The sequence below is a fragment of the Lepisma saccharinum genome, chromosome 15, assembly GCF_977018435.1.
Source record: "Lepisma saccharinum chromosome 15, izLepSacc3.1, whole genome shotgun sequence".
Taxonomy (NCBI): Eukaryota; Metazoa; Arthropoda; class Insecta; order Zygentoma; family Lepismatidae; genus Lepisma; species Lepisma saccharinum.
This window is the reverse complement of record NC_139243.1, coordinates 30067964-30087335: the sequence shown is the minus strand read 5'-3', so window position 1 is coordinate 30087335 and position 19372 is coordinate 30067964. Positions and strand designations below refer to the sequence as shown.

General features: G+C 37.7%; 1 long non-coding RNA gene across 2 annotated transcripts; it reads right to left on the bottom strand.

Annotated features, from left to right (window-relative positions):
- Positions 1–433: 433 nt before the first annotated feature.
- LOC145999441 (uncharacterized) lies at positions 434–17301 on the bottom strand. Of its 2 annotated transcripts, none has more exons than XR_014443387.1 (3): positions 17168–17301; positions 15642–15775; positions 434–477 (listed from the first exon to the last, which is right to left on the bottom strand). It is a non-coding gene; the product is annotated as an uncharacterized LOC145999441 (long non-coding RNA). The 2 variants fall into 2 exon arrangements; XR_014443386.1 differs by lacking the exon at positions 434–477 and adding an exon at positions 13576–13690.
- Between the last annotated feature and the right edge of the window lie 2071 nt (positions 17302–19372).

Here is a 19372-nt window from a genome sequence, read left to right as displayed (position 1 = left end):
TCTCGAAAATGAGTAAAAGTGAATATTTGGGCGATTTATAATCAATTCACAGATTAAGAAAACGCACACAAGTGCTACTAGATAATACCTATATAGCTTCAGATATCTGATTTTATTTAATGGTCAAATCAATTTTGCTTTTCGACAAACAGAAAGCGAATAAGCTTCTCTTCTTATTGATCTTTGCTGTTTGTCTTCAAATCCTGGACAACTAATCGTGAAGGTGGCCACACTTTTCCAAGCCAATTCACAGTGAGATGAGCTTCACATGTGTTATAGTATTCAAGAGCTCAAAGTGATAAATGTGGAAAGTAAAGCATAAACACTTAGGTATTTTAAAAGCATTTATTTGACATTTCGTTGTCTTGACAAGTACATCACACTTCTTGTTGTCTTGATAACAACATCTTCAGCACCTGATGAGTTGTAAGTCCAGATTTCGGCTTTCGAGGACGACTTCTGTTGGGAGAAAGAATTCTGAAAGAATAACAATTGAAGTGTATTAAACACTGGAAAAGTTAATCCGATGCACACTTCGAGGGATGTCCCTTCTGAGCATTCTACCCCCTTAACACACACATTATGACCAATTCACATACCGCATGTATTCGGAATGCTGTATGTCATGTTATTTAAGATATGTATTGTATTGTTCTGCACACCTAAAGTGTTCATTATTTCGTTTCGATACACTAACACACACACACACACTGAGAGAATTATGCTAAGCAGTAATGTAGTGCAGTACTGTAACGAAGGGGGATGTTTAAGGTTCAAATGGCTAAGATTGGTTATGTTATGTCCGTTCCTTCTGACTGATGTTAATACTCTCACATCCATCTTCCGATGCGTCTAAAACTAATAGCAAATCACCAATTCACGTAAGGAAATGCCTATTGCGACCAAGACTCATGCGATATGCAAAGCAGAGAATGATCGTTAATTCACCACTGTTTTGTATCCAAAATACTTGTCTTATTTCAACGAAGTATTTGAATTAACCTTTTGGCGCCCAAGGCCATTTTCACATGTAAGCCTCTCGGTACCGAGCCGATTTTGAGCAAAATGCAGAGTTTCAATTAAATGAGTGTAGATCGGAGACTAATTGGCCTAGAGAGATGAGTGATATACCGTTGTACGCGGAATGAACCAGAGATTCAGACTATATGAAATTTATGCAAATTCGGCGTATATGTGGCGGGGGGAGGGGGCTTACTCTCAAAATTCCAAAATTTCGGAAAAAAAAATTTGGTTCCCCACCCTCCCCCAAGAAAAAAGTACATGACAGTGTCGACATGCACATGGAAATGAGCGCTGACATGTAAGGAACACAAAAATATTTGCATTATTATCATATGACCAATGTAACTTGAGTTGTACTCCCAAAAGGAATGGTCGGCACGCCACTGATTCAAGCTTCAAAATGCAGCGGTACCTTGAAATGATTTTAGCTCAGAGACTATTTGCCCTGGAGATATGAAAGATATACCGTTGTACGCAGGATATATAATTTATGCACATTCGGCGTATATATGGAGGGGGAAAGGGGGGAAATCCCCTGAAAATACTTTTTCTTTTAAAAATGGGGTTTCGCCCCCCCCACCCCCCGAAAAGAAGGATATGAAAAGTTCAAAATGCACATAGAAGTTATCGCTGGAATGTAAGAAACAGAAAAATATTTGCATCATTGTCGTATGACCAATGTAACTTGAGTTGTAGCCCCAAAAGGAATGGTCGGCACGCCACTGATTCAAGCTTCAAAATGCAGCGGTACCTTGAAATGATTTTAGCTCAGAGACTATTTGCCCTGGAGATATGAAAGATATACCGTTGTACGCAGGATATATAATTTATGCACATTCGGCGTATATATGGAGGGGGAAAGGGGGGAAATCCCCTGAAAATACTTTTTCTTTTAAAAATGGGGTTTTGCCCCCCCACCCCCCGAAAAGAAGGATATGAAAAGTTCAAAATGCACATAGAAATTATCGCTGGAATGTAAGAAACAGAAAAATATTTGCATCATTGTCGTATGACCAATGTAACTTGAGTTGTACCCCCAAAAGGAATGGTGGGCACGCCACTGATTCAAGCTTCAAAATGCAGCGCTACGTTGAAATGACTATAGCTCAGAAACTAAATGCCCTAGAGATATGAAAGATATACCGTTGTACGCAGAATGAATCACAGATTCAGACGATATATAATTTATGCACATTCGGCGTACATATGAAGGGGGAAAGGGAGGAAATCCCCTCAAAAATACTTTTCTTAAAAAATTGTGTTTCCCCGCCGCCCCCCCCGAAAAAAGGTCAAAATGCACAAAATGCAAAATTTATGCAAATTTGGCGTATATATGGAGGGGGAAGGGAGAAAAACCCCAAAAATTATTTTAAAAAATTGTCACTTCACCCAAAAAATGTCCTCGCACTTGGGCACAAAACACCTACGCACAACATTCACGGACGAAAAGCTAGAACGCAGTGAAAAATGAGCGGCGATTCTTGCAGCTGCTTGAAATTCTATTTTTAGACAATGCAGGGTAACCCCTGTTGTAACTTGTGGACACTTGTGCTAAAAAAGAAAGGATTCCTTCAGCGTGTTTCGAAATTCCATTCTCACAACGCAGATTCAACAACCAGTCTTCCCCCTCCCCCACCCCGCACCCCCTGCATGCACCCTCACTGAAAACTTTCATTTTGACATCGGATACTGATAAACAAGTTTCCTTGGATGCAGTTAACACACGGGAGTGAAAAGCATTGCTTTAGAACAACAAAGCCAGTCTTCCTTTATCGGCAAAAATTTCACGGAGGAAAAGAGCCGCAAAAGAGAAGTACCTTTTCCCGCCTTTCCCCCTCCATTTTCATGAAGACAAAAAAAATGCAAAAAACCATTTCTGTTAAATACATGTGTTAGGAACAATATAAAAAAATAAAATCGAAATTCTAGCCAAAAATAGAAAAGTTATAAAGTAAAAACTACGACCTTGACACAGCGTCTCGATCGAGACGCTTGGGACAGTGAGGGTTACATTTGGGTATCTCGTTCGAGGCGCTTGGGCGGCAAAAGGTTAACAATCTTTCCACAAAATTCGCAATATTCAGGACCACCCCCCTCAGACTTAGCTCTACATATCTTGATTCTGCGCATTCCACGCGACACATGATTGCCTCCTACCATGGAAATAGCTTCAGGAAATGTTGCACCTCTTACTGTTTCCTTTCACCTCGTGAAATACACAGACCAAAGTTATTTTCCAAACACGGTGGATAAACTTTACGCCCAAAGCTATACTCTTGAAAAAGAAAAGTCATGCCTCCATAGAGAATCGAACCTACGATCACCCTCTTTATTGTTGGTTGATTTGTTGATTTGGTGTTTTAAGTCCACTTTATGCACAGTAAGGCTAATCGGGACTGGACCTACAATTTATAGTGGGATCCGAACCACTATGTGCCTCCACCGGGTATCGAACCTGGTACCCCACCCTCTTTATGAACAATTACGCTATCTATACTCCAAGTAGATCACGATAAACTTAGCTACCAGTTTAAAGAAGCCAATACATACATGATGTCATGTCTATAATTTCCTCCAGGTGGAGGGGAACCTGTTCAGTGTTTCAAACTGCACATGAATTTCTCTACTTTCAATTTCAGAACGAAGAACCGTAAAAAGAAATTCAGCACTCTCATATCTACTTACGACTTTTGTTCAATTAATTATGTATTGTATTACTAGTTAAGGGTTTCTACCATCATGGAATGTGAAAAAATGAAAATTCACAAGAGCCTTTTTTATTTAGAAAGAAGAACTGTTGCAAGTTGGCTCTGAAGTGCTATGTTGCCACATTTACGAATTCAGGACTGAATTTTTTCAGGGTGGACAATAAGGTGTCGCGAAGAGTACATAGGGATTCACAAGTATTACTTGGTAAATTGTCCATGGCTATTTTTATTAATTTCGCTTGAATCCTATGAGTTTTTAAGGAATAGATGTGTTTGTATACTGGTGTAGGTTGTCAGCAGCTTGTCTGATACTTTGTTTAAATTCTTGAAGCTCTCTTTGGCTGAAACATGAAATAAGCATGGTAATGGACAATTTGCTTGGTAATGCTTATGCAGCCCATTGCACGTCATTTCTCACAACAAACAGAGTGTCACTAATTCTTGGTTCCCTTGGAGATAGGTCGGGGTTGATCCGAACTCTGTTATTGTTAGAAGGCAACAATACTTGCATGTTGTTTCTATAGAACTTATCATCTTAAAATGAAAGCTGTTTTGTCAAGAAACTAACAAAAATAGATCTCCAAATTCAATCAACGAAAAATACATGTAAGTAAGGGTTGTATAATAATAATAGAAATTGAACACGTTTGTTTTTTGTTCGCTCAGTAAACTTCAAGAATTCGAAATTTCATTTGCATCAGGAATTTTATTTTGTTATAATGAGGGGGTGCATGGTAAATGCCGTCACAGAAACATGACACGACTATAAAATTAAATCACTATTCAATACATATTATTATTATTAATAATGGACAGCCACTTGACTGAGCTAATTAGTGATGAAGTAAATAACTGTTGATTTTCATTTTCTTTAATAGCAACACAAAGTATTAGTACCTCCATGAATATTTCCATAAAGATTTAAATTAAGACATGTTTGTTAGGCTTGTAAAGGAAGAACATAAACTTATTACACAAATTTTTCTACCACTGTATACTGTGTGAAAGTACGTTTTTACTACTGTTTCCTTTAAGCTTCGTTAATTTTGACAATGACGTCAAATTTATTAACATTACTTACACATAAAAACAAGACAAACGTTTGATGAAATTAATATTAAAATATTTATTTAATTAGTTGCTGCCATCAACAGATATAAACTCTTATTACGGAAGGTAGTTTCACAAATACATTTAGCCTATCAATTATCATAACATAGGATGAATTTCAACACAGTAGTAAAAATATGTCCTCTGTAATCAAGACAACGGATTCGATTCTTGACGAAGACACAGTGCATTGGTTCGATCCTTACTTCACAGTTCAACTAGCGTATTTTAGGATAAAGAAACAAACTTTTATTTAGCTTTACATATCAGTTGTTATTGGAAGTTCAGGGAACGAATTGAATTGTACACGAAATTCCATTTCTATTTCACAGGTATTGTCACACTTAACAAACGGAGAAATGCTGGATGATGCAACTAAATTCGACTTCCTATCCGAGCTAAGATGTCAAAGAAGGCAACATGGAGGAAGACATCCCAGCGACAGCACCTGCCAAGAGGAGTGCCTTGTTAGAAGCAGGTAAACTATGATATCAATGAAAATGTTAGCTGCAATCGCTCTTCTCCTCCACGCAATCCCTTTCCCTCTCACGCGTTTATTGATCGAGCCCTCTTGAGTTACTACTTGCGCAGAGACTTGCTTTCGTTCGCTCAAGCACCAGGGATTCCCGACATACTTTTGGGTACGAATGTTCACTTGCATTACTACGAATGCATGATGGTCTCAACGGTAGAATGGTGCTTCTAGCTATGAAAATAAAGATCTAGATATGACACCAAGGTGGGAAGCACTAGCTTCCTCTAAATTCCTGATAAATCGCACACAAACAACTAACTTTTAGGGTAAGCGGGGGAAAATGGGTGGGTGCAGTAACTGGGTGGTATCATGTTATTTTATTTTTATTAATTTCCTGTATTGTCATAAAACAATGACTAGTACATAGAATGATAGCCTTATTTACTGGGCACTAATTGTATTTTTTTTCAGCATTTTGCTTCACTTCTCTAGCGAGTATGAAAGAATTGTTTCGACTACTGCACTTTTCTGACTTTAAAAGTGAAAAACTATGTTTGTTCTGCCTTAACTAAATGTAACACTAATCTTTTGTCAAGTGGGAATTGTTTGATTTTAGCCTCCAAACAAGTAAACATACCAAGGAGTATGAAGCATTATTAAAAATCTTAATACATGCACTTTATAGGAGGGGTTTAAGGAGGGGAGCAAACTACCTCAAAATTACCCACATGTTTTTCAAAGTTTTGATATACTCTTAAAAAATTCTAAGTTGTACCAGAAAATTTACTGTATGTATTATCATTTACCTACATATATAATCTGTAAGCAGTAGGTTTTCCAAAGCCCTAGAATACTGGGATAATATTGTTTTATTTAGTTTTAAGAAAATTGCGAAGTTTTCTTAAAAGCATTTGTAATTTAAAAATATATATTTAATTTTTTTCTCCTATTAAAACTGAGTGTAAAATGTAGTTTCTACTTTCTTTTTTAACACCCTTTTTCCACAGACTGTAGCACTAATATCTTGTTAGTTCTTAGGTATACCTCCAAATTACCCCCATGGGGGGTAATTGGGTTGTAAATTACTTTTTTATTTTTCTAATGCATAAAATAATAAGGTAAAAAAATTAAAGTGTGTTTAAGAGATGGTAATTGAAGGTTCTCAAGATAATAAATTGGGCCCAAAGTCTTAAAACAAGTATCACAGCTTCGTCTTAAAAACATACCTCCCAATTCCCCCCCGCTTACCCTATATCTAAAGCGGGGTTCACTGTAGCGCGGGGCCTCGGGCGAGTGCCTGAGTTGCCCCTCTGGCCTCAATGATGTTAACTTCCATTTACATTTAGCTTCAGTTGTTACTAAATAACATTACAGTATTTGATTCTATGTGTTTCACCTTGTACTTTTCAGAGGCATGGACGACTCATGAACGACAGTCAACGGACACTCTGACGACAGCCAGTGGGCACCGTGACAATTGGCACTGTGAAGACAGTCAGTCTCCAAGTGTTGCATGTTGCGAGAAGAAAAGTCATAAATGGTTGGTAAGTACAATTTACTCCATATTCTCTCTAAACTTGCAAATTTAGTTTACTGTTGATTTTGCTGCAAGCTTAGGTAGAAAAGAAAAATGTATGTGGAAAAATCCCAAAACATGGAGGTACAGAGAGAGAGAGAGAGTAAGACAAAGAATATGGCAAAAGAAACAAGGAAGAAACATAGAAGCAGTCCGGTCTCCTCTTTCATCGTTTAAAACTGAATGTAACGCCTGCCTCCGTTGCGGAGTGCTTGGCGCTACGAAGCGAGAGATCCTAGGCTCGAATCTTTCATAAGACATGGGGTTTCATGAATTCATGATCCATCCTCATTGCCGCGATTAAACTAGAGAAGTACAAAGCGGCGTAAAATAACAAATAAACAAATACAACTAGAATGTAGACTAGGAAAGTGACAGGAAAAGACTAGAATCGTAGGAATGCAAGTGAATGAGAGCAAAATGAGAAGGAGTATGAACAGAAGGACCCGGATGTAAAGCTGTAAGTACACGATTCAATTTTTATTGAATCAGAGCATTCACGATCCAACAAAATCGACAATTGAGAGCCGTTGAACTGGGTTCTTATTGGAAATCTTGAAAGGTCTGAAAATTCACGCGTACACGATCCATGAAAAATGTCAATTTCACATTTTGCCAAAAGGTGGCACTGTGTACTTCAAGAATAAAATAAACAGATTAGCTATCAACCGCGTAGAAGAAATGTTCTTTCCAAAGAAAAATGTATAAGTGGGTTTCATGTAAAGTCAGGATATGCACAGCCGCCATGTTTGCGGCTAATTTTATTTGCAAGGAAATATCCACGACGTAGCGTTCGTTACATCTGCACCAACTACACGTTTAACTTAAATCACGAATGTCTGTGTTGGTGTCTATCGCCTGCCAGCTTGAATTCCGTATACTTTCAAAAACTGGCCTCAATCATGGCTGCTCGAAGCTACAATTCAACAGTTTGCGAGGTAGGTGAAACACACCTATATCAGAAACTCGAGAGAAGTGTGATGTATGCATGTCAGAATTATGGTCTAAGTGTAATATACTGCAGCAGAGGAACTGTGTGATCATATTGAAAAAATAACAGCATAAAATATCATTTTCACAGATATGTGTTTCACTTTGTTTGCCTAAACTGAAATTTAGTATCAACTCAAGATATATTTCACGGCTGGTTGTTGAATGCAATTCATTGTCTCATCACTCCTTGCTGTAGAAGCATTCATTATTTTATGTTGCGATGTTGTATAATTGCGATTAAATAAATAGAGACAAGGATATTACACGACTTCGACTTTCCTTTCTCGCAAGTCACTACCACTTGTTTCCTCTTTCGGCACAACTTTCTCTTCGCCAGAGAATATAAGTAAATGGCAGTGTGTACCTCGATGCTATTTGGATAATCCATTTTAGTAACATGTGCTCTGATTGGTCCAGAGTTTGTCATGAAGGGTAATCTTGAATTCGAGAAGAGATATGGCGTGTGCTCTGGCGTCACTTGCTTTAAGACTGGAATTCAATGTGTTGTTCGTGTTTCATTTGATCGTGTACAGACAGCTCATAAAATTACATGCTGAAACAAGATTCAAAGAGAGAACTCCTAGTGGATAACCTTACCAAGAAATACCATTTCGAGGGAACGTGGAGATTGAAAAAGTGAGAGGGAGAGAGAGAAGGAGGGAAAGAAAGGGAGGAGTGAGAGAGAAAAAGAAAGAAACAGAATGCAAGCGAGAGAGAAAGATAGAGAGACAGAGAGAGGGAGACATAAAGGGAGAGATAAAGAAAAATAAGGCTGCAGAGGGGATGAAAGAAAGAAGAACAAAGAGAGAGAGAGAGGAAAATAATGAGGTAGAGAGATAGAGAGAGAAAGAAAAAGAAAAGGAGAGAGATAGAAAAAGAAAAGGAGAGAGAGAGAGAATGTTAGACTGTAAGCAAGATATAACAGAAACAGAGAGAGATAAAGAAAGATAGAGCTAGAAAGAGCCAGAAAGAAAAACGCGCGTGAGAGAGAAAGAGATAGAGGGAGTGAGACAGAGAGAGAGAAAGAAAGCTAGAGCTAGAGAGAGAGAGAGAGAGAGAGATAGAGGAGATACACAAACAAACAAAACATTGAACCCTAAAACGGTTTAATAATAGATCTACATTAACAAAATTGGTCTTTGTTTAAAAAGTATAGACCTGATGAATTACAAAATCAGGAATACTGAGCTTACTGAAGGCATGGATATGCGATGTTTGCCCCAGTAAGATATTTCAGCAGTTCATAATGATCAGCATGCAGAGATATACGTGTGACATAACACAAACTTCGATTATAAGCAATGCATTAGTGAACACATCTTGATACATACACACACACACACACATCTTATAAATAAGAACAATGCCACAATAAAGAAGGTAAAGCGAGTAGAGAAAATAAAGAAAATGGAATTGACATTAGTGTTCGCGGTCCAGTGACTCATGTCTACATTCAGTGGTCAGTTGCTTTTGGATGCCTACACCATTTGCATAGATTAGATTTGAATCCTGAAGAAGGCATGTGTGTTGAGTTTGTGTCCGTATGTAGTACTTCATCTTCATCGTCGCGATAACCTCAGAAAAGAAAAATACGACTTAAAATACCAAGAAGTACGTCATTTTCCCCATTTTAAAAAAAACAACAACTATAGTATAGAATTCTCGGTTATCTCTGTCTGTAACTGTATAAAATGACTCGCGTACTGTCGACGTGGCCTTTGGCCCACGTCTTGTACGCTCGCATGCGTGACCTTCGGCCACGTTGTGATCGCAATCATGTTTTAGATGGGGTTCCTCAATGATCTTAATGACTTTGCAAATGTCTGCATGTTGTATTGGATGATGGGGAACATGTGTACAAGTTCGATAAAATGAAAAGTTTAGAAAGTAACTTTATGTGTGTATGGGCTCTAATAAGGTACAAATATTCAAACTATTATTGTCTATTTTCTTAATAATGAACTGAGTAAGTAATAACCGTTTCAAGATAAGTAGTTGGATGTTTTGCTAAACGAATTGAATAGCGACTAAATTGAAAATGCAATATTTACGTATTTTGTTATTTTCACATTTTTGAACGTAATTGGATAATAACTGTTTTCCGTCATTCCCCTCAAATTCCTACCTTGCCTCTGTAATAAATTCTGATGCTCGTATTTTGAAATTCGAAAAGTCTAGTATAATTCCCTTACAGTAGTTTTCGGGGTGAAAATAAACTTTCTTTAAGTTCCCTAGCAACGTCCGTTTCTATGGACAACAACAGGCACGGCAAGCTCTAAGGAATTGCATGTCATTATACCCCCTAAACATTTAGTTAAAACAAGCACGATGTAGATATTTACGCATTGAGTATAACAATATATACGTAATTCTATCTGGGCTGAAACTCCTTATTATGTAGATGTCACCCTTGTTTGAGCCACCTTTTCAAAACCACGAGTTCATTCATCTGTGTGCTATTGATCTGTGAGAAATATAATGTAGCTAGACAATTAAGAATTGAAGGAAACAATGTGTGCTGCAAAAAATGCCCGTGGCAACGGTTGCTAAGGACGTGAGAAAAGGGCATTTTCACCCTTAAGGAAGGGCCGATTGAGCGATTTTTGAATTTTCTCGACCTTTTGGGACAATTTCAAGGGGGGTCGTAATCGGGCATTTTTCGCCTCCGGGGCTTCCTTCATGGAGAACATTTATGTCAGTGAGTGAGTCAGTGGTGGGATTGGGGCTATATATACAGGGTGTCATTTTAATGGCGCCCACGGACCACAGATTCGTATAGAGGACATCAAAACAAACAACTTTTCCCCGTAACATTTTTCTCGTTGGTGCGTCGATTCGACGCTACAGCCGTTCAAAGAAGACCGTTTTGCCGCCTGGATGCTGGCAACCCAACACAACATTTGATCGTACCTGTGATGTCATATCCTGCAGCGAAACAGCGCATGGCAGGGTTGCAAGGAACACACAAATTTTGTGAAAAATGACAAACTACCAACCACATTATTAGCTGTAAAACAAAGCGAGAAACGCGTCCAGAAGACCGAACATCATAGCCTACCAGCCAGAAGATCAGCAGTCATCTCCGGGGAAGGGCGAAGTGAACCAATGATATGAGAAATGGTAAAAAACGTAATGTCGGATTTTGTCTCACCTAGATCTAAAATACCAACAACAATAAATTTTATTGGACTTACAGCTTACACGTGGCTGTTTCCGCCCAGCTACATGTTAAATATTTGCAAATCTCGTTGCAAGGTTGATATCTACAGGTTTGTGTCCAGATGCCTTGTGGTACTTTTGTGCTAATAACGGAAGTATCCGAGGTGCAAGTTTGTTACAGTACGGCTAAAACACGTACAACCACAGTAACAATCTAATGATCAATCAGTAGCGAATATACTGCCCTGTTCACAGTTGCAAACTATCACATGTGTATCCGGTACATAGATAAACACATAGTCGTCTTAGAGCTTGTATTACTACTACTTATATCCCTGTATTTTCAATCATTTTTGCCACTTGCCTCATAATGCTCTGAATATACATTATATTATCTGTTGCTTACCTTTGGAATTTAGAGTTCTTTCATTTCTATTTTGTCATCTGTTCAGTGTGTCACAGAAAACTAGTATCAGAAAAACGAAGTGGATAGACTAAATTGTAGATGCCAAACTTTGTAACTAGATTTGCAAATATTTGAAATGTAAGCTGAGACAAAATTCGATATGACCACTTCCACTTGAATTCTATTTTCTTTCTACTATTTTTCGTATCGTTTGTTTACTTCCTGTTAGGTTACAGAACGTGTTTTCTCGATTTGTGTTACGGTACATAATGTGGCAGATTGTAGCTATGTCATTTTTCACAGAGTATGTGTGTTCCTGGCAACCCTGTAACGCATCGCTTCATGACGGGATATGACGTCACCAATGCAATCAAATGTTGTGTGTGGTTGCCAGCATTCAGGCGGCAAAACGGGCTTTTTTGAACGACTGTAGCACCGAAACGACGCACCAACGAGAAAAATGTTACTGATAAAAGTTGTTTGTTTTGATGTCCTCTATACGTTTCCGTGGTCCGTGGGCGCCATTAAAATGACACCCTGTATATTGGATGGATATGATGTGATATCCTTTTTTGAGAAATAGCCGTAGTACATACTTAGCTCACTTTACCTAACTGTGTAGCTTTATTAAATAATTGGTTTTATGAGTAGGTGTTTTAAGTCCACTTTGTGCACAGTAAGGCTAATCGGGACTGGACCTACTATGTACTTCCACCGGGTATCGAGTCTGGGACCCCTTGATTACAAGGCGACGACGCTACCACTGCGCCATCTGGGAGGCCCTTTATTAAAGAATTGTTACATTGGTTTGCCACTAGATGGCTTTCGATATATAAGGGGAAAGTTGGAGAAAAGGGAGCCTCCGGAAGAAAATCACCCCTCGAGGTTATCTGTTATAGTAGTGTTTAATATTTTAAAGTTTTTTGTGTCCTCCTCTAAAAATTTTAAAGTTGAATGACTGTAAAGGTCATACAATAAGATGCTAGTCATACTGAATCCAAAACTTGAATCTTTAGCTATAAAGGGATTATTTATAGAATTTAGATGTTTGTCTGTGCGTTTTAGAAGATATTGACATCTAGATTGTAAATAGTTTTGAATACCGTCTCTTGCTTGAAAACTGCACGTGGCAGAAACAACGTGTCGATTTTGAAGTGGATTCCTACACGATATGTTCTGGGCCATTGACTGTGGCGATGGAGTGGTTAGTATAATGCGTTCTGAAGAGTTCGTAGGTTCGGATTCTGTGAAAGGCATGAGTGCAGTGGCGCCATGGGCTGAGCTCGTAGATTTGCTTTATTTTTATGGGATAATATATGTCGTAATTAGGCTGAGGTTTTGCTCTGAAATGCCGCTCTTGGTCCTTTGCTAGGAAAATGTAGGCTTTTACTTTTAAAAATCGTTTCAGGTCATTCTGAAAGGAATACGTGAATTTTACAGTGGCTATTTTTGCATACTGTCTATTTCGAAAATAATTGCCTACTTGAGTACCTAAAATGAGAAAGTTATGAAAACTCAGTTTAATATCTGCATATTCTGGTTGGATTTTGAGTCTCTTTCCTCCTTTCAACCCATGTCCTTCAACTTTATCACTCTTTGCTATCACATGGTGCGTTAGTTTGTAACAGCCAATCAGAGTGCACTGTAGTTGAAGGACAATGCATCTGCAACAACTAATCAAATTGCATCACATCACCTTAAAGGGAAGAGCTAAGCTCTAACCCCTCATTCATTAGATAGGTTGTGTGCAATAGATGCAGTGCTCTTTTGCCTGACTATTTTCAGATTTGTGTTTATCGATTCTCATCCTAGTTGTAAGCCATTTCCTCCCTTACTTTCTTAACAATGCATAAATGCATAAATGATATAGGACGGAATAGCATCACAATAGAGACGTAACACATTATGAAGTATTTTCATAACACTAATAAGTAATTAAGTTGTGAGATTTATTTAAGTGCATGTGAAAAAACATGTTGTTTTAAGAGCGAGGACTTTATTTCTAAAATAAAATATTAAACAGCCACATTATTGATTGGGCTCGAGCCCCAGAGGCCCATATATGTTGGCGCCACTGTATTGTGTCTATCCTATCTATCCTATCATTCACCTTGTTTGTTGATATTCGACTGAGGAAGTAAAAAAAAGGGACAGTAAATTATATAGAATAGAGTGGTCTGAGACTGTTTCCATCTTTTGAATGGCTTTCTGATTGTGGGCCATGAGTCACTGGATGAATACTGAAAAGAGAAAAAAAAATGGAAAGGAGATAGAACTGCTTCCAGGCGACAGAAGACAGCTGAGTGAAGTGTAGAGGAGCGAGTCGTGCGAGTTTCCATGTAACCACTACAATCCCTACAACCCTTCCCCTACGGAATTACAACTACGAAGGGAGAAGGGGTTGCCTCGCCCGCCTCTCACTAACACCAACAGAGAAGAAGCTTTCACCCACGCCCACTAGCCCATCACACCACCCCGGTACCGAGACCAAGATCTCCGGAACGCCCATTCAAACGCGGCACGTCAAAGGGTGGAAGTATGAAGTTTTCACCAACGACTGCTTTTTCAGCAACCCGCTGCTGCCTACATCCCTCCCGGCCTGGGTTACATCCCCCACGGACCACTCACCCCTCCGCAGTGCTGGTTCCTCGCCCCTTTTAACCCTCCCCACCCTACCCCTTTTCCCTAACCGCTAGTCGACCCTTAAGAAATGTACTCCAGTTCTTCCTTGGCCCAATAACTGGCCTCTTGTCAGGGGAGGGTTTTCTAAATTTAGACAACTTGTGTGCCAGTTTTTTTTGTTTTTTTTGTGGAACCTGCAAGAGATAGATAGCATTCATTTTATCCATGTTTGTGGAAGACTGAAAAATAATGTAAATCAGCAGTTTGAAATTTGAGAATTTCTTAAAACTATCCATTTGGCCACCTCTCCTGAAAATTAAAGGAGATGCCCCACACAATAAGTATTGTCCATGCGCATTATATTCAGAAGCCGCAGAAAGCGAGAGCTCTGAATAAAGGCGTTTTATCATCACCTATTTGAAAATATTTTCAGAACGTTCTTTTTTTCCCTTCCCGACCATGATTTTGCACCTTAAAATCCTTTCCCAATTCATTACTTATTGGCTCAACTAGTATTCTTCATCATGCAGATTTCCCTTTAATATATGATTCCTTACCTTTCGTCTGGAATTTCTTAGATTTTACTTAAATTTTACGAAATATCTTCATTTATTAATTCTTAAGAATTATTACAATTATTCTTTTACAGTAAATTAGAAACAAAATAAGTTGGGACATCTCTTCCCACATGAAATTAATGGGGCACGACTCCATTCTCTCAAAAGAGGCATTTGTCCCTTTGTCTAAGGAGAGATGCCTCGCTCGTTGAAACGACAACATCCGTTGATATCGTAGGAAGAAACTTCAAAATGAAGCTAAATTAACCATTACTTTTGAAGCGTAACTGTAAATAAAACGTTCATCTTTCACTCTTGAGGTAGAAAAGTGATGCAACTTATCTTTTGCCTCAGTAATTTAAAAAGATAAAACATGCGCCAACTCAAATTCCACACGCGATAACGCTCAGGCTGCACTCAAGATCAACGATTAACTTTTAGTTAAAAAAACCCGAAATTTCAAAAACAAATTATTCAAGGATCCATTTAAATATCTGTGACTGTTCTCACTCGTACTCAAGCTGTACTTGGAACACAGTTTGCGATAAATGAAGATCTTTCGGAAGAAAACCACACAACCATTCAATTGAATGCTCTACAATGAATTCTAAACAGATGTATTTTTTTTATCATTTGGTATATCGTAGATATTGTAGCGGGTTTTCAAAAATTTGCATGACTGATTCCTTAAGTCAAGGGATGTCTCAACAAAAATTTCTCTATAATATTAAATGAGAAATTTGTGGGGTCATTGTATTAACATTTTGCATTTCGTTCATAAACGTTTAAAATATAGCGAAGAGAATTACTTGTCAACGAAACAAATGCAAGCAATAAACAAATTTTCTGTTGATGTCCTCAGCATGTCTATTAATTTTTTTAAATACTTACACGATATATAATCTGCTGTATTTCACAAAATTATTGGACATGTTAACACTAAGCTTGCTGCAAAATCAACAGTAAACTAAATTTGCAATTTTAGAGAGAATGTGGAGTAAATTGTACTTACCAACCATTTATGACTTTTCTTCTCTCAACATGCAACACTTGGAGACTGACTGTCTTCACAGTGCCAACTGTCACGGTGCCCACTGACTGTCGTCAAAGTGTCCATTGACTGTCGTTCATGAGTCGTCCATGCCTCTGAAAAGTACAAGGTGAAAAACATAGAACCAAATACTGTAATGTTATTTATTAACAACTGAAGCTAAATGTAAATAGAAGTTAACATCAGTGAGACCACATGGGCAACTCAGGCACTCGCCCGAGGTCCCGCGCTACAGTGAACCCCGCTTTAGATATAGGGTAAGCGGGGGGGAATTGGGAGGTATGTTTTTAAAACGAAGCTGTGATACTTGTTTTAAGACTTTGGATCAATTTATTATCTTGAGAACCTTCAATTACCATCTCTTAAACACACTTTAATTTTTTTACCTTATTATTTTATGCATTAAAAAATAAAAAGTAATTTACAACCCAATTACACCCCATGGGGGTAATTCGGAGGTATACCTAAGAACTAACAAGATATTAGTGCTACAGTCTGTGGAAAAAGGGTGTTAAAAAAGAAAGTAGAAACTACATTTTACACTCAGTTTTAATAGGAGAAAAAAATTAAATATATATTTTTAAATTACAAATGATTTTAAGAAAACTTCGCAATTTTCTTAAAACTAAATAAAACAATATTATCCCAGTATTCTAGGGCTTTGAAAACCTACTGCTTACAGTTTATATATGTAGGTAAATGATAATACATACAGTAAATTTTTTGGTACAACTTAGAATTTTTTAGAGTATCTCAAAACTTTGAAAAACATGTGGGTAATTGGGAGGTAGTTCGCTTCTCTCCTTAAACCCCTCCTATAAAGTGCATGTATTAACATTTTTAATAATGCTTCATACTCCTTGGAGTATATTTACTTGTTTTAAGGCTAAAAATCAAACAATTTCCACTTGACAAAATCTTAGTGTTACATTTAGTTAAGGCAGGACAAACATAGTTTTTCACTTTTAAAGTCAGAAAATTGCAGTAGTCGAAACAATTCTTTCATACTCGCTAGAGAAGTGAAGCAAAATGCTGAAAAAAATACAATTAGTGCCCAGTGAATAAGGCTATCATTCTATGTACTAGTTATTGTTTTATGACAATACAGAAAATTAATAAAAATAAAACATGATACCACCCAGTTACGCCGCCAACCCAATTCCCCCCGCTTACCCTAAAAGTTAGTTGTTTGTGTGCGATTTATCAGGAATTTAGAGGAAGCTAGTGCTTCCCACCTTGGTGTCATATCTAGATCTTTATTTTCATAGCTAGAAGCACCATTCTACCATCATGCATTCGTAGTAATGCAAGTGAACACTCACACCCAAAAGTATGTCGGGAATCCCTGGTGCGTGAGCGAACGAAAGCAAGTCTCTGCCCAAGTAGTAACTCAAGAGGGCTCGATCAATAAACGCCTGAGAGGGAAAGGGATTGCGTGGAGGAGAAGAGCGACTGCAGCTAACATTTTCATTGATATCATAGTTTACCTGCTTCTAACAAGGCACTCCTCTTGGCAGGTGCTGTCGCTGGGATGTCTTCCTCCATGTTGCCTTCTTTGACATCTTAGCTCGGATAGGAAGTCGAATTTAGTTGCATCATCCAGCATTTCTCCGTTTGTTAAGTGTGACAATACCTGTGAAATAGAAATGGAATTTCGTGTACAATTCAATTCGTTCCCTGAACTTCCAATAACAACTGATATGTAAAGCTAAATAAAAGTTTGTTTCTTTATCCTCAAATACGCTAGTTGAACTGTGAAGTAAGGATCGAACCAATGCACTGTGTCTTCGTCAAGAATCGAATCCGTTGTCTTGATTACAGAGGACATATTTTTACTACTGTGTTGAAATTCATCCTATGTTATGATAATTGATAGGCTAAATGTATTTGTGAAACTACCTTCCGTAATAAGAGTTTATATCTGTTGATGGCAGCAACTAATTAAATAAATATTTTAATATTAATTTCATCAAACGTTTGTCTTGTTTTTATGTGTAAGTAATGTTAATAGATTTGACGTCATTGTCAAAATTAACGAAGCTTAAAGAAAACAGTAGTAAAAACGTACTTTCACACAGTATACAGTGGTAGAAAAATTTGTGTAATAAGTTTATGTTCTTCCTTTACAAGCCTAAAAAACATGTTTTAATTTAAATCTTTATGGAAATATTCATGGAGGTACTAATACTTTGTGTTGCTATTAAAGAAAATGAAAATCAACAGATATTTAGTTCATCACTAATTAGCTCAGTCAAGTGGCTGTCCATTATTAATAATAATATGTATTGAATAGTGATTGAATTTTATAGTCGTGTCATGTTTCTGTGACGCATTTACCATGCACCCCCTCATTGTAACAAAATAAAATTCCTGATGCAAATGAAATTTCGAATTCTTGAAGTTTACTGAGTAAACAAAAAACAAATATGTTCAATTTCTGTTATTATTATTATGCAACCCTTACTTACATGTATTTTTCGTTGATTGAATTTTGAGATCTATTTTTGTTAGTTTCTTGACAAAACAGCTTTCATTTTAAGATTATAAGTTCTATAGAAACAACATGCAAGTATTGTTGCCTTCTAACAATAACAGAGTTCGGATCAACCCCGACCTATCTCCAAGGGAACCAAGAATTAGTGACACTCTGTTTGTTGTGAGAAATGACGTGCAGAGGGCTGCATAAGCATTACCAAGCAAATTGTCCATTACCATGCTTATTTTATGTTTCAGATAATGAGAGCTTCAAGAATTTAAACAAAGTATCAGACAAGCTGCTGACAACCTACACCAGTATACATACACATCTATTCCTTAAAAACTCATAGGATTCAAGCGAAATTAATAAAAATAGCCATGGACAATTTACCAAGTAATACTTGTGAATCCCTATGTACTCTTCGCGACACCTTATTGTCCGCCCTGAAAAAATTCAGTCCTGAATTCGTAAATGTGGCAACATAGCACTTCAGAGCCAACTTGCAACAGTTCTTCTTTCTAAATAAAAAAGGCTCTTGTGAATTTTCATTCTTTCACATTTCATGATGGTAGAAACCCTAAACTAGTAATACAATACATAATTAATTGAACAAAACTCGTAAGTAGATATGAGAGTGCTGAATTTCTTTTTACGGTTCTTCGTTCTGAAATTGAAAGTAGAGAAATTCATGTGCAGTTTGAAACACTGAACAGGTTCTCCTCCACCTGGAGGAAATTATAGACATGACATCATGTATGTATTGGCTTCTTTAAACTGGTAGCTAAGTTTATCGTGATCTACTTGGAGTAGAGATAGCGTAATTGTTCATAAAGAGGGTGGAGTACCAGGTTCGATACCCGGTGGAGGCACATAGTGGTTCGGATCCCACTATAAACTGTAGGTCCAGTCCCGATTAGCCTTACTGTGCATAAAGTGGACTTAAAACACCAAATCAACAAATCAACCAACCATAAAGAGGGTTATCGTAGGTTCGATTCTCTATGGAGGCATGACTTTTCTTTTTCAAGAGTATAGCATTGGGCGTAAAGTTTATCCACCGTGCTTGGAAAATAACTTTGGTCTGTGTATTTCACGAGGTGAAAGGAAACAGTAAGAGGTGCAACATTTCCTGAAGCTATTTCCATGGTAGGAGGCAATCATGTGTCGCGTGGAATGCGCAGAATCAAGATATGTAGAGCTAAGTCTGAGGGGG